The sequence below is a fragment of the Leptopilina boulardi genome, unplaced genomic scaffold, assembly GCF_019393585.1.
Source record: "Leptopilina boulardi isolate dan_hultmark-lab unplaced genomic scaffold, ZJU_Lbou_2.1 LbouV2_60, whole genome shotgun sequence".
Lineage (NCBI taxonomy): Eukaryota > Metazoa > Arthropoda > Insecta > Hymenoptera > Figitidae > Leptopilina > Leptopilina boulardi.
In genome coordinates this window covers 1,296,678-1,312,886 of record NW_026138006.1, presented here as the reverse complement: position 1 = coordinate 1,312,886, position 16,209 = coordinate 1,296,678, and the positions used below count along the sequence as shown (strand labels likewise).

The following is a 16,209-nucleotide window of genomic DNA, read 5'->3' as shown; positions in this document are numbered from 1 at the left end:
TTTGAAAATAAAACAAATGAAAGGATAATTCATTTTTCACGATTAACTAGTTAAATTTCGATAAATTTTTTTTTATTTTTAATTTTTAGACGTTATAAATTGAAAATATAATTTGGCGTTTGCATACAAGAATTATAATAATGTCTTTATATAATCACACATGTTTTCAACTCATCATATTTTATCCTGTAGTTGTGCTACTGAAAAAAGGCTAAGTTGAAAATGGTTCACGCTTAAACATAGAGTGATAATTATTGGAATATTTTCTTTAATTCTGATTGCACTCTATTCTATGATACATACATTTGTTCGTCTGTTCACAAGCAATAAGCTCCAATTTGAAAAATTCAAATCGAATAATCGCCGCAAAAGATATTTACAAAAATGTATAGACATTTCATTATTATAAAATAATGAGTAACGCTACTTTCAACGACTATCATTTCTTTTTATTTAAGAGCACATATTTTTTATTACTTTCAAAACATTCTTCAATAAGTAAACTATAATTCACCACAGTTTGGAATTGTTCGGATCTATGCCGAACAAGTTATACCTATAAGAATTAAAATTTATACCTGGAGTAACACCGTAAATTTCATTTTTTAAGTTACTTAATTCGATTTTATTTTTTATAAAAGACTAGAAGGTTCACATTTATTCAATTTTCTTATTTCAATAGGTTCTCAGAGATATTACAAAATGGTTGAAGTATGAAAATAATTAATATAATACTTCTAAAATAGAAAAATATGTGAGTAACATGAAATCGGCCGGTTCTGTGGATTTGCCCATATCAACGTAGAAATTGTTTCAAGTATCAAATCTGTGAAATACATATATAAATACATTTATAAAGGACATGATGATTAATATTCTTATCACAAATATTAATGGTCAGTCTGGAGAATTTTAAGTAAACCTTTAGGAAAAAAGAGTCATAATATTAATCGTTTACCTATACATTTACCAAATAAAACAATGTTCTTATACGCGAAGAAAACGATTGTTGCTTATAGTGAAAGGAGCAACTTCATTTTAAAGTTTTAAAACAGTGAATGGTTAATTTTAATTGATTGTCGTCCTGTACAGCCTGGTAAAATATAGGAGCAGTTTTAACGACAAATGTCAGAAGATTATAGACAAATGGGAATTACTGTACCAGAAAAAGAGCCTATAGAAGTATAAAAAAAATATAATTTCTACCGTCCAATTTAAAAAGATACACAAACGACATTTTTGAAAAAATTGAGTTTTTGGTATCATTGGATTCAGAACAAAATCTGCATGTAACTGTGTAAGAAAGATTTAACAATTTGATTTATTTAGTGCAAAACTAGATTGTTTAAAAATATGAAAAGTCGGAAAAATGACGAAATACAGAGTAAAAAGATACATAAAGTACTTTCCGGGATGATATTCCTGTAATTCAGACTGCATACGTCACTAAATTACAGAAGAAAAAAATATACAAAGTCACTAATGTATACTACCGGCATAAATTACCTTGCTGCTAGGTTATAGAAAAACATGCTCGAACATTTTTTAACATATTTTAGGTCAAAAAACGTTGTTTTGAGAGAAAGCGAATTTACGAAAACATGTTATTTTTCAAGAAAATACCCCCTTATACGACAGGATACATTATATACATGAATATATGCTCTTATATACATATTTATGTACATATATGTGTAATTTAATATATATTTATATTTATATAGGTATACATATATTTACAAAAGCATACATTGTACTCGCGAAGAGTACGCTCCATGAGCGCGTGACTTTTACATTGTACGTAGTTTTTCGATATGTTACCGAAGTTTCCAACCAAAATAATAGTTTCCATAACATTTCTACATATGGGCAAATCCACAGAACCGGCCGATTTCATGTTACTCACATATTTTTCTATTTTAGAAGTATTATATTAATTATTTTCATACTTCAACCATTTTGTAATATCTCTGAGAACCTATTGAAATAAGAAAATTGAATAAATGTGAACCTTCTAGTCTTTTATAAAAAATAAAATCGAATTAAGTAACTTAAAAAATGAAATTTACGGTGTTACTCCAGGTATAAATTTTAATTCTTATAGGTATAACTTGTTCGGCATAGATCCGAACAATTCCAAACTGTGGTGAATTATAGTTTACTTATTGAAGAATGTTTTGAAAGTAATAAAAAATATGTGCTCTTAAATAAAAAGAAATGATAGTCGTTGAAAGTAGCGTTACTCATTATTTTATAATAATGAAATGTCTATACATTTTTGTAAATATCTTTTGCGGCGATTATTCGATTTGAATTTTTCAAATTGGAGCTTATTGCTTGTGAACAGACGAACAAATGTATGTATCATAGAATAGAGTGCAATCAGAATTAAAGAAAATATTCCAATAATTATCACTCTATGTTTAAGCGTGAACCATTTTCAACTTAGCCTTTTTTCAGTAGCACAACTACAGGATAAAATATGATGAGTTGAAAACATGTGTGATTATATAAAGACATTATTATAATTCTTGTATGCAAACGCCAAATTATATTTTCAATTTATAACGTCTAAAAATTAAAAATAAAAAAAAATTTATCGAAATTTAACTAGTTAATCGTGAAAAATGAATTATCCTTTCATTTGTTTTATTTTCAAAGTTATATCAAAATCGATGTCAATAATGTCAGTTTGTTGGTTAAAATAGTTAATATCAAAATTAGTAAGTAAACAATTTAATTTACAGAAATAAAAAATTAAATGCTAATAAATAAAATATATAATAAAATATGATAAAATATAAATAATTTATTTTTGATAATTAAAAAATTAATTATTTGTATTTTATCATATTTTATTATTCAAAATGTTTTGCACATATTTCAAATAATATATAAAAAAAAACAAAGAAATGCCATTTATAATTATAATTTCCAGAAAAAAAATAATATTTTCGTTTTTGGCTTTTAACTCAAACGGCATTAAAATAAAATGAATCACGCAAGAAGATAATTGTTCTTGAATATATTTTAAAGAAAGTAAACCATAAATAAAAGGTGTGCTTGCTATTTGGAAAATTTTCATCTTGATAAGTAAAAATCGGCCGGTTCTGTGGATTTGCCCATTATATCTACTACAATAATATGCAGTTTTTAGAAAATTGATTTTCTTGAAAAAAGATGTGGTACTAACCCCTTAATTTGCTTTTTTGAAACTTGAAAAATGTTTTGTTGTTCCTAAATTATTTAAAAAAAGGTGCGAGCATGTTTTTCTATAACCTAGCAGCGAGGCGGCAAAAAGTGACGTCACTCTCTCTTACTCTAATACAACACAAACTCTTTCGCTCCTGGGCAAACATAATTTTGGTAATTTGTTTATGTTTTTTCCCTCCTTTAAGCCTTCTACCCATTGTGACTGGTATCACTTTTTATAAAGTTGGCAATGGTCAATTAAATGATGTAAATGATAATATCGAATTAACAGACAAAATAATTCGACAAGGATGAACAGGTATTGCTGAAGAAATGTATGGTGACTTGATACAAAATTTCAGAACATGTAAATGTGTGCAATTTTATCACCTAGAAATTTTTACGTTCATGAAGTGAATAAGAGAATGGTAAATCTCATAGACAATAATAAAAATCGGACAAGTGCGAGTTACACTCGCACTGAAATCGAGGGTTCCGTACCCGAAGCGAACTTATTTGGTATAAAAACAAATGTTTAAAAAATATGTGTTGTGTATTAAATAATACATGTGATACAAAAGTGAACAATTTTAAAAAAAAAATTTAAGAAAATTGTTCCTCCTTTGGTATAAAAACAAAAAAAAAATTTAAATTTGTTTTGTATTTCAAATAATATAAGTGATACAAAAAGGAACAATTTTGTAAAATTTAAGAAAATTGTTCCTCTTCGTATCACTTGTATTATTTGAAATACAAAACAAATTTAAAATTTTTTTTTTGTTTTTATACCAAAGGAGGAACAATTTTCTTAAATTTTTTTTTTTAAATTGTTCATTTTTGTATCACATGTATTATTTAATACACAACACATATTTTTTAAACATTTGTTTTTATACCAAATAAGTTCGCTTCGAGTACGGAACCCTCGATTTCAGTGCGAGTGTAACTCGCACTTGTCCGATTTTTTTCGTTTTTTGCGGAAAAATACATTTTTTTATTAAATTTATCATTTTTCTTCGAAAATTTGATAAAAATTGATCATCAACTCCAATCGCGCTTACATTTTTTCCCTGTATTTTTCACGCAAAAATACAGTTTTACAGCAAATGTGAACAATTTGGATTGAATATTGTGTGCGCTAGGGAGAATAAATCATTTTTTCGAAATTTTTGATTTTTCCTTGACAACGCTATGTAAATTGATCGGAATCAAGTTCGCTATATTTTTCCTGTAATTTTCACGTAAAAATACGTAAGTGTACCAAATTTGAGCTCTTTATGTCAAAAGATGTGGCTGCTAGGGGGGGGGGGTACATAGTCATTTTTAGGTATTTTTCGTAAAAATTCATGGTTTTTCCTTGACAACGCTATGATAATCAACTCCAATCATGCTCGCTATATTTTTTTTGTAATCTACACGTAAAAATACGTTAAAATATGTAAATTTAATTTCCTTTAAATAAAATTTTGTTTGTTTTTGGTGGCCAAATACATTTTTTTCCTAAAATTGTCATTTTTTCTTGAAAAACTTGATAAAAAGTTAATCATCAACTCTAATCGTGACCGCTTTTTTTCCCCTGTATTTTTCCCGTAAAAATACATTTGTATACTAAATATGAACTGTCTGGGTAGAATATTGTGTGCGCTAGGGAGAATAAATCATTTTTTTTCGAAATTTTTGATTTTTCCTTGACAACGCTATGTAAATTGATCGGAATCAAGTTCGCTATATTTTCCCTGTAATTTTCACGTAAAAATACGTAAGTGTACCAAATTTGAGCTCTTTATGTCAAAAGATGTGGCCGCTACCCAGATAACAAAATGCCTGCATAATAGCAGGCCGTGTGCCGGACCTCAGTCCGATCGATCGGACCAACGTGCCGACACATAAGCAGCGCAATGTACGCGCCATTGCTGGCGATATCGCCCGCCCGCGGTCCGATCCATTAAAGTACAGAAAATGTTTTTTACAAAAATAAAAATTGAAACTGCGTCTATGTAGATACATTTAATGATTATTTAAACAATTTCAGTAAAAAATTACAAGTGCTGATTAACATTTTGAAAATGTGCTCTGGTAACTTTTTTTATCAGATAATCAACCATCTCATTGATTAAATAGCTAAAAAAATAGTGTTATTTCATTAGTAAAAAATGAGCTGTTGTCGGAATTTAATCACGGAAATGCATATATTTAATTCAGTATGATTATTTACAATATTTATCTTAAAGTTAAATTATCTCACGCACGCAAGGGGAATCGAAACCGCGACCTAACGCAAACTAAACCTAATGCTTAACCAACTGATCTATCAACGCACTTGCTTTTATTTACAAGAATTCTGTCCTAAAAATGAACTATAAAATACTTTTATTTAAAATTATTGTTTTTCAAAATTTCATTTATTCAAATATTCTTCTTAGAATTAATTATTTTTATTATAAATAGATCAAACATTTTGAATATTATTATATAGATTGTAATAATTTTCAAGATATTCTATGATTATTTTTTGTGTTATTAAGAATATTCGTATAATCGCATGATTGTTAAATGCAATATATAATTATTATATTCATTAAAATAATAAATTTTTCACTAATGATTAATTATATTTACGAATTGATCAAACTTAAGTAGCAAACAAGTTACAAAAGAAATTCTAAAATTATTCTTGTAAATTATATCGATGGCCCCTAAATGAAAACACGTTTTTCGCGAGTGCAGATAGGAAACACTTTATTAAGAAAAACAAATAGAAAACATCTTATTCAAAATGACAGTTGTTTGAAGGCTATGTTACAATTTTAATTAATGGTTATTTTTAAAGTATGAATGATACATTAAAATTTAAATTAATTTAAACGTTCATGTTGTGTCAAACTAACGTTGTATCCTTAAATTACTTTATTTAGACATTTGATATTGGCTTAAAATAAAAACATAGCAAAAGTTAAGAAAATTAGGTTACAAAATTTTCAGATGAGTTTTCTATTTTTTTTCGTAAATAAGGGTGTTTTTTGTTTGCTCTCGCGAATAACGTGTTTTCATTTAGGAGCCATCGATATAAATTCTCAATGTAACATTAATAATTAAATCCATCTTTATTTTATTAATTCATTAATTTATTTCTTTGTTAAAGTAAGACAAAATAAATATTTCGAAGTCAAACTTATTAGCTTTATTAAAAGTTTTCATAGTTTTTTTAAAATTTATTCCATCCAATTTTCAATTTATTATTCAATTAATTTAATTCGTTTTATGAATTTTTATTTGTTTAATATTTAGTACAATTTTTAAAAAACTTTTCAGTTAATCGTTTAATTTTTTTAAGGATTTTCTTTTTTTCCCACACATCACATTATATTTCATAAACATTTCATGAATATTTCATTGAAAGATTTGAAATATTTCAATGCAAGGTTCATGAAATGTTGATGAAAACAGGAAAATGTCCGCCTATAAGAAATATTGCCGTGAAATTTTGCTGAAATATTACACATTAAGACTCCTGCAATATTACAAATGAAGACTCTGCAATATTCAGAAAATATTTCAAAGAAAGTTAGAAACTTTTTTAAAATATGAAGTCAATCGTTATTTTCTAACATGTTCAACACCTTAGGGTCCTTAGCATCATTTAAGTTGGAATTTTTCTATAATATTTTAATGAAATATTTCAGCAAAATTACCCGGCAATATTACTTATAGGCGGACATTTCCCTAATTTCAGCAATATTTCAAGGACTTTACATTGGAATATTTCAAAATTTCAATGAAATATTTCAGAAATATTTAGAAAATATCATGTGCTGTGTGTGTTTATACGTTATTTTCTCATTTTGTTGTTAAGTTCCTTTATAATTTTTTATCATTCTTTGCTCATTTAATAAATTTTATAGTTTTTCATAATTTTTTCATTCCTTAGAAATGTTGTCCCTTCTCTAAACTGAATAACTTTTTCCTTATATTATTCTTTTTTAATAGATTCTAGTCAGTTTTTTTTGCATTTTTTCCTGTATTTTTACAAATTTCCCAATCGTTCCTATATTTCAATAGTTTTTTGTTCTCTTATAATATTTTCTTTAATTTTTTAAAAATATTTCTGTAAATCATTTCAATTTTTTTAATTTTCAGATTCTTTTTATATTCGTTTATAAATTCTTCTATTTTCTTACAACATTTTATTTTATACAATTTTTAACATTTCATAATTTTTTTAAAATTTAAAGCTGTTTAGTTTTTGTTTTGGGCATTTTTAAATATTTTAAGCTTTTTTCGTTCTTTAAAGCTTTGTTCTTACATTTTTTAAACTCCTTCATTTTATGAATAATCTTCTTAACTTTCTTATATTTTAAGAATTTTCTTTTCTTAACATTTCTATAGTGTGTTTTACAAAACTTAAGTTATTAGGATTTTTATAATTATTAAACTGCTTAATTTATTAAAAATTTGTTGGCTTATATTTTTCTCATCTTTTTGATAATTTACTTTACTTTTTAAATTTTGTATTCATGATTTTTTAGATATTTTAAAAAGTATTCTACATTTTTAAAAATTTGTGAATTATTTTTTAATAAATCTTATTATTTTCTCTTATCCCTAGATTTATTCTTTTATTTATATTTTTATATATTTTGAACTATAAAAAAAATTATTGCAAACTTGTTTTGCTTATCACTACAAAAAAATAAAATATCAATAAAAATTAATTTATTTATAAATTATTTAATTTTATTAGTGATAGTAATACTTTTTTTATTTATAATGAAGATTCAAAAACAGAAATTTAAACAAGCCTATTGGCAGATATATCCTGGACAAAAGATCCGGATAATATGTCAGGAATATTGCGAGCACTATGCTGGCACAGTCGGTCTTGTCATAAAGTAGGTGGCACAAAAGGTGCGTTACAGCAGGGACACGGTCCGCCGCTCGTTGTGCCTGTAACGTGCCAGACACGTTTGTTATCTGGGTAGGGGGGGGTACATAGTCATTTTTAGGCATTTTTCTTAAAAATTCATGGTTTTTCCTTGACAACGCTATGTTAATCAATTCCAATCAAGTTCGCTATATTTTTCCTATAATCTACACGCGAAAATACATATGTGTACTAATTTTCAGCCCTCCAGATAAATTTGTGTGGCCGCTAGGGGGGGGGGGGGGTACACGATTTCAAAAAAACCGATATTAATAGGGTTCCGAACCGAGTACAGAACCCTAAAAAGACATATATAAAAGCGTTAATTCTACTGAAAATTGTGATAATGAAAATTTTTCTTAAATATTACTACCAGAATATTTTGACGCCTCCTATTCATATAATGCTTATTAAAATAACAAAACAAGATCGTTCTTATTGAACTTTTTGTGCAGTATGATTCTTACAGAAATTTCAGTACAGGGTAATTCTTATTCAAAACCGCGTGTAAAAGAATACCTACTGAAGGTAGCGGTCAATAAAAATTTTATTCTAATGTTTATGCTGTGACGGAGTGAATCGTCACGACATCTGTTATTGATCCCCGATCCTGCGCCGGTACTAGGCTGCGGTAAGGTAGAGATCAAGCGAGCGGTTGACCCACTAGTAATTTGGATGTGTGTCGCTCGCTCGAATAATTTTGATTATTAGTTCTATATATGGGTCACTGCCACTGTGGAGCGAGAGAGAAGGAGCGAGGCTGCAGTGACGGTGGAGAGAGAGAGACAGAGATATAACGAAGCCAGTGGGATGAGGCATAGCGAGACGCCGAAAATCCCAATGCATTGTCGTCCATTAGAATCGATTACGATCACTGTCGCGGAGAGACATAACGTACGAGCGCGTGTGTTACACGAGGCGGAACTCGTGGAGTAAAACCGGATATATATTGTGAATATAAATATTGAGTTGTTGTAAAGACGGGTGACTATTTTTTATTGGAGATAAAGTGATGTGTGAAAGAGAACTGTGTGTAGTGTATTGATAGTAGCAGTGAGGACTTTCGAGAGATTGCTGAGAAGCCGAGAAGCCCGGACACGTGGTCGGGTATACATCGTGGGTAAGTCGTCATATTGTCCAAGTCGTGTCTCGCCGCTGGTATTTCTGCTTGCCGGTGTTTTGGCAGAATTCCCTCTGGAGATTGAGAGCATCTCAGAGGTGTTGTTTCGTTGTTGTGAAATGGATGTAAAATAGTTTATTAATTATCTTTAAAATTAATTGGCGCCTGACGGCGAAAATTTATATAATAAATTTTCTTATATTTTTATTAGTTGAGGCCAGTGATTTTGACGTCAAGCAGATTTATTTAATTTATTAAATTTATACGTCATAAATTATTGGCGCCCAACGTGGGGCCAGGTCAGAACAGCGAGACACGACAAATTTATTTAATTGGTGATAAAATTTTGATGTGAAATGAAATAAAATTTTGTATTGTATATTTATTGTGGCCAGATATTTTTCAAGTGGAAAAATAATTTTGGCCAGTTGTGTTTGGCCAGACGAATTTATTATTGTGTTTCCCAATTATTTCTCTAAATTAAATTTCGCGATGTTCATACCGTGTAAAATTTAGATCGGTGTGTTAATTAATTGTGAGATCGCGATTGTGACGTCATAAAAATTTTCATTGAATTTTCCGTTATTGAAAATTATCGTTATCAGGGACAGTGAGATATTTTTGCTGATTTTTAAATAAATTGATTATTTTTCGAGAACAATAAATAATGGCTAATTAAACAATTAGTGCAAATTATTTAAAAGTATTGGAATTTTCGACCATGTGCTCGGCCGGAAATAAAACTCAGTAAATTCACGTGACATTTGATTTTGCGCAGTGATTTAAAATGTGTTAAATTCACGCGACGATAAATTCAGGCGGAAGGATAATTGGATAGAGAGAGAACGCGATACCAGTGACGTGATTCACTATTACTAGTGAGTTAGAGAGAGAAAGAGTTTTAGTTGAATCATTGGTCAGTCGCGGTAGAGAAAAATTTTAATTCGCACCAGAAAAATCGTGCGCCCCTGTACAAGCGTGGGTGGTTACAGGGCCGGATATACAAATTGAAATTTTATTTTTCAATTTTTGTTTTTTTTTGCGTATTCTTTCGCGAATTCAAAATTTATTTAAATTTTTAATTATTATTATTAATTTATTTAATTCTCTCGTGTCGATTAAATTCAATTAAAATAAAAATGGCCAGAGCGATCGACGAAATGCAGGCGTACCATGAGCGAATGAGAAGGCTAATGGAAATTCCAGAAGCGAATCGGGCCTGGGACACAATTGCATTTATGCCACCGGGACAAGTTGTAACAAAATTGTTGTTGCACCATTCATGTATTAACGGTACAGAGCAGGTGCTTAAAGAGAGATTATTCCGGATAGAGTTGAGAATGTGCCTCGATCCAGAAATTGATGTCCCATTTAGCGAACAATATGATTGCGCGTCTTCTGATAAAATATTCCTCAAGGAAGCATTGTCAGAGCCACACAGCAGCCCCTTCCCAAATGTCTCTCAACGGAGAGGGGGGAAGAGATTATCGTCAGACGAGACCGATTCGGAAGAGGGGGGGAAAGAATTTTTAGGGCGTACATTGACCGAAAGTGTGAATACAACGGCGGGTACGACAATACCGGCGGAAGATAGATTGTACAGTAGAGATAATCCGACCATCAATCCATCAACACCACAGTTCACACCCCCACCACCATTAGTCACAACGGCAATGACTACCAACACTTCCCCCACCACTTCTATGGCACAGATAGGGATGTCGACCATGGTAGTGTCAACCCCCGCCCAATCAATAGTATCCCCGACTATGGCCCCTAATGTATTAAAGCAACACGAGGCGTTCGGTAAATTAAATCTGTCACCCGAATTTAAAAGACTTATGCGGGCGGCCGAGTTAATTGACAAATATTACTCCGAGGGGGGGTGGGAGTTTCAACAGAGCCAATGTAGGGCCGAAATCGGACAAGGGTATAGTTTGACCCATCATCAACACGCGAGGATTTCGTCCCCTCAGAGAAAGACAGCGAACCCCAACGAATCGCCGATAGCTCAAAATGAGCCGAAGCGAATAACTAGCCCTACCCCAGAAAATCAAGCACAAAACAGCTCTTCTACGAAGGAAAACGAGAATTCCCAACGCGTACCATCAAAAGGGCAACGGGCCTTAGACTTTGAATCGTTGAGTAGTAAAAGCGAGAGAAATAGCGAAGTAAGGAGTAGGGCAAGTAGGGGTAACGTTAGTAACTATAACGTTAGTGGTCAGTCTGGGGACAGCAGAAGCTATAAGAGTCAAGAGGACTATGAATTTAGGGAAGTAAGGAGAAGGAAAAATCGGGACAGAAAGAACACAAATAGAAGTAGTAGTGAGGATGGCCAGAGAAAGAGAGAGATTAGGGAAAAGAGAGTCAACAATAGAGATAGGAGGAGGGGATACAAGAAGTCGGAAGAGAATAAGAGAAGAAGGAACAATTCTTTGGATTCTTCCAGTAACTCGGAATCCGAAAGTGATTCTCAGACGAGCCAAAGCGAGGGTCGAAAGGAGAATGTAGCAGAATCTATCCGTAGGTCGAAAGTTCTTAAAACTTTGAAAGAATGGGATTTAAAATTTAAGGGGTACGAGAATGAGAATGCGGAGGTATTTCTAGAAAGATTGTCGGACTGTAGGGACTGTGCCACACTCTCTGACAAGGATATACTCCAAACACTCCCAATTATTTTGCAAGGTGATGCGATTATTTGGTTCCGTACCCTTCGCCATGAATTAAAAACGTGGAGAAGTTTCAAACGGGCCTTTACAAACGAGTACTTGGTGAATGTCGATGACGAGGAAATTATCGACGAACTAAAAAGTAGGACCCAAGGAAAGGACGAAAAAATTTCTTCATATTTGCGTAGCTTGCGAGTCATCCTGGGACACATGAAGTACCCACTCGACCGTAAGAGGCAAAATAAAATCGCTTTCAAAGGATTATTACCCGAGTACAGGCGCCATCTGGATCGCCAGAAGTACGACTCACTTGGCCAGATGGAGAAGATTCTGAGGAAATTCGAGAAGACGAGAAGCTTGGACGAGAAGTATGTGCCCCCTCCACCAAAAGAGAAAATGCTTTTCCCATCGGCCGCGTATAAAGGGAAATCAGAGAAAAGGGCCGGAAATAAGAGTGCGAAGGGCGAGAAGGTAGCAGCACTCGAGAAATGAATCGGGATCGGAGAAAGAGTCGAGTGGGAGTAACCACTCCACTAAAAAGAGTAAAAAGAAGAGTAAGGCCAAGAAGGGCAAGAAAAATGAGAAAGCTCAAGGTCAGGACGCGGTGGACGCTATAAAAAAGGTAGCGACCCCCACCGTTAGCGCTCAAGGGACCAACGAGACGACCGACCAAACGCAGCCGCAGTTTGTTTCGTTGCCGATACAAACGTTTGCAGCTATGGTAGCAGGAGGACCCAGACCTAATTTCCCCAAAGCATTTGGACAAAAAGGGGGAAAAACGGGGCAGAGTGGCGCTCCAACACCAGCAAGTCCTAAACAATTCTTGGGACCTTGCTACAACTGCCAGACGGTGGGACACCGTGCATCGGAATGTCCCAAACGCGTTTGTTTCGCTTGCCAACAACCAGGACATCATGCGAAGAAATGTCCTATGAGACAACCTCAAGTGGAGAGTTGTCTAGTGTGTAAAACCCCGGGAGTGACCTTCCTAACCTGTACAAGTTGTGCAACACTTAGGACATGTTTGGGAAACGGCACATGGGGGGCACAACACCCTTTTGTACCCCCCCTCTGCCCGAAGGGATCTTAGGCCAGGGAAGAGTAGAGAAGGTGAAATACCCAATTAACGATGGTGCGACTTGTAGTTGGGTAAAAACAGAGCGTGAGTCTAGAGTTAGAGAGAGAGAAAGTCTGTAGAGAAGAGTTAACCGAGAAGGATGTGTTCAAATTTGTGCCAAGCGACAGTAGGGCTAGATCGAGTGAGGAGAACTCACTCCATTGCAGGCCAGAGAGAAGTGTTAGTAAGGAATGTAGGACTAAAAGTACGGAAGTGGGTCCGGTACCTAATGTCCTGGGGAGGGGAAAGGCTGTGATGGGCACAGCTGACCCAAACCTGATTATGGTTGAGAAGTTGGATGGATCCAGGACAGAGAATAGATATTTCTTTAGGATGGCCATTGGCGATAAACCATATGAAGCATTATTCGACTCCGGAGCAACGATTTCGGTAATCAGCTCCAAAGTAGCCGAACCTTACAAGGACCGAATACAGCCGTCCAGATCAGCAATTAGGAGTGCATTAGGGGGCACCACCAAAAACGCTGGACTTTTGAATTTAACCATGGTAGTCGATGGTTATGTACAGAAGTTTGAGGTCATGGTCATAGAGTCATTGACACCTGACGTCATACTGGGGGTTGATTTTTGTAAAGCCTGGAAAATGGAAGTCCAGTTAGGCCAGGGTTTATGGAGAGTATTCGGTGGAGAGTGGCACGAATTTGACAAGAGTGAAGACACAGACAGTGGAGAAATAATTATTGCAGAGTGTGCTGGCATCTCCGCATTGGATGATGAGCAGAGACAGATTGTCCAAGCCATAGTGGATCGTTGGGTACTGCCAGAAACAGACGAACTTGGAGTAACCAACCTAACAGAACATCACATCCGTGTGACGGATGAGACACCTGTCCAACATCGGCCGAGACGGATGTCACCGATCATGATCACATGGGCGCAGGAAAACACGCAGAAACTTTGGAAAAAAGGTATCATCGAACCGTCTGCGGCCCAGTGGAGAAGCGCGCCAGTTATTGCCAGAAAGGGAGAGAACGATTTTCGGCAGTGTATGGATTACAGAGACGTGAACAAAGTCACGGTGAAAGATGCGTACCCCATACCGACGATCGACTCCATCTTGGATAAACTCAGAAGAGCAAAATTCTTGTCAAAAATCGACTTGAAACTCGCGTATCATCAGATACCAATGGCCGAAGAGAGCAAGAAGTATACTGCTTTCGCAATTCCAGGGTCAGGATTGTGGCAGTATCGCAGGATGCCGTTTGGGCTAACGAACGCCCCAATGACGTTCCAGCGTCTTATTGACGCACTTTTCGGGCCAGAGTTTGAACCATTTGTCTTCGGATATCTGGACGATATCATAGTAGTCACGGATACTTTTGAGGAACACATCAAATGGTTAGAGATAGTGTTGAGAAAGCTAAATGAGGCCAGACTAGTTGTGAATCCAGAGAAGTGTGAGTTTGGATGCTCTAGGGTCACATATTTAGGGTACCTCTTGGACAGCGAAGGACTCAGGCCAGACCCGAAGAAGATCGAACCAGTCATGACTTATCCAGAACCGAAGAACATAAAACAACTTCGTCGTTTCTTAGGCATGGTTGGTTGGTACTCCAGATTTATTCCTAACGACAGTGATATCAAGATACCTTTGGTCAGATTGCTGCATAAAGGACGGACGTGGGAGTGGGGAGAAGAACAACAAGAGGCGTTTGAAAAGCTTAAAGAGAAGCTCACTTCGGCACCAGTGTTGGCTCGCCCAGATTTCACCAAGCCCTTCACTATACAGTGCGATGCCAGCGATTACGCCATTGGAGCGGTATTGACACAGGAATTTGAGGACGGAGAACATCCGGTCATGTACATAAGTCGAGTCCTGACGGAGGCCGAGAGAAATTACAGCGTGACAGAGAAAGAGTGCTTAGCGTTGCTGTGGTCAATTAAAAAGTTTAGACCTTACATCGAGGGATACAAATTTCATGTGATTACCGATCACAGTGCCCTCAAGTGGCTAAGGAATTTAAGAGACCCAACAGGTCGTTTAGCGAGATGGGCACTGGAAATGCAACAGTGGGACTTTGACATAGTTCACAGAAAGGGTGCACAACATCATGTCCCAGATGCATTGTCCAGATTACAAGAGAGTGAAGAAGAGTTAGTGTCCGCGTTTGAAACCATTGAGGACCAATGGTACCTCAAGCGCCGAGAGTTAGTGATCCAACACCCTCAACGTTTTCCAGGATGGACAGTGGAAAATGATAACCTTTATCGCCATAGAAGTGACCCACTTTTAGTGCCGATAGTAGGAAACGAGGATGGGTGGAAATTGGTCGTCCCAGAAGAGTACAGAGAAAGAGTTATGGAGGACGCGCATGCGCAAGCGTCAGCGGGTCATCTGGGAATAGAAAAGACCTATGATCGCGTGGCTAGAGAATACTATTGGCCAGGTATTTGGAACGATGTGCACAATTTCGTGACGCATTGCATACAATGCCAAGTACATAAAGTTTCTCAAGCGGGACCAGTAGGTATGATGGGCCAGAGGATAGTCGAAAGACCGTGGTCAGTTGTAGCAGCGGACACAATGGAGTTTCCACCGAGTAAGAATCGTTATAAATACTTGGTGGTGTTTCAAGATTTATTCTCGAGGTGGGTTGAGGTTAAACCCCTCAGGTCAGCAGATGGAAAGTCGGTAGCCAGAGCGTTTGAGGAGTTGGTGTTATTTCGATGGGAAACACCAGAATATTTCCTATCAGATAACGGTAAAGAATTTGACAACAAATTTCTAAAGTCAACTTTAGAAGAATATGGAGTCAAACATATTACAACACCACCTTATCATCCCCAGGCCAACCCAGTGGAAAGAAGTAACAGAACATTGAAAGACGATGATATCTACTTTCATTGGGGCCGATCATCGTGACTGGGACTTGCATATTCACGAGTTTCGTCACGCAATGAATACCGCGACACAAGCTGCGACTAAAACGTCCCCTGCGTTTCTTAACTATGGTCGACATCCTAGGCCAGTCAAAAGTTTGCGTAGAGAAATCGAAAAGAGAGATAAAGTAGTTAGAATCAATCCAGACGAGTGGATAGATCGGGTCAAGAGATTAGATGCGCTGAGAGATTTAGTAGCGAGACTAATTGACAAAGAGCGAGAGAGGCAAACCAAATATTATAATAAAGGCCGTAGAGAGGGTATATTTAAATTAGGAGATATGGTGTTA

General features: G+C 34.8%; 1 protein-coding gene across 1 annotated transcript in view; it reads right to left on the bottom strand.

Moving 5' to 3' along the window:
* The window catches only part of LOC127290356 (uncharacterized), a 289,039-nt gene that overhangs the window by 58,366 nt on the left and 214,464 nt on the right, over positions 1-16,209 (bottom strand). The gene's annotated exons all lie outside the window — the stretch shown is intronic.